The following is a 411-nucleotide window of genomic DNA, read 5'->3' as shown; positions in this document are numbered from 1 at the left end:
GAATGGTCACAGCACAGAGATTTAAATCACAGTGTCACAGGGCAGAGATTTTTGGGGAGAAACCAAGGTGGCTTTCTGCCACAAGCTGATCACCTTCACCATCCACCGTAAAGCTGGCAAGTCAGTCAGCAACAAAGAAGACCCTGACTTCAGGAAAGCTGACTTTGACAAGCTCAGGAGGCTTGTCAGTGAGGCCCTAAGGAACCACAAACCCAGGGAGAAGGGAGTTCAAGAAAAGTCATTGCTCCTCAAGGGAGAGATCCTCCATACACAAGCTAAGTCTATTCCATCTTGGAGGAAAGGCAGCAAGAAGGCACAGCAGCTCCCCTGGCTCTCCAGGGATCTAGCAGACCTCCTGAGGCTAAAAAGAAAGGCCTACACAGGATGGAGGATGGGATTCACCTCCAAGGA

This window comes from Gavialis gangeticus, unplaced genomic scaffold (assembly GCF_001723915.1).
Source record: "Gavialis gangeticus isolate Ggan-Ray unplaced genomic scaffold, GavGan_comp1, whole genome shotgun sequence".
Lineage (NCBI taxonomy): Eukaryota > Metazoa > Chordata > Crocodylia > Gavialidae > Gavialis > Gavialis gangeticus.
This window is presented reverse-complemented; position numbering follows the sequence as displayed.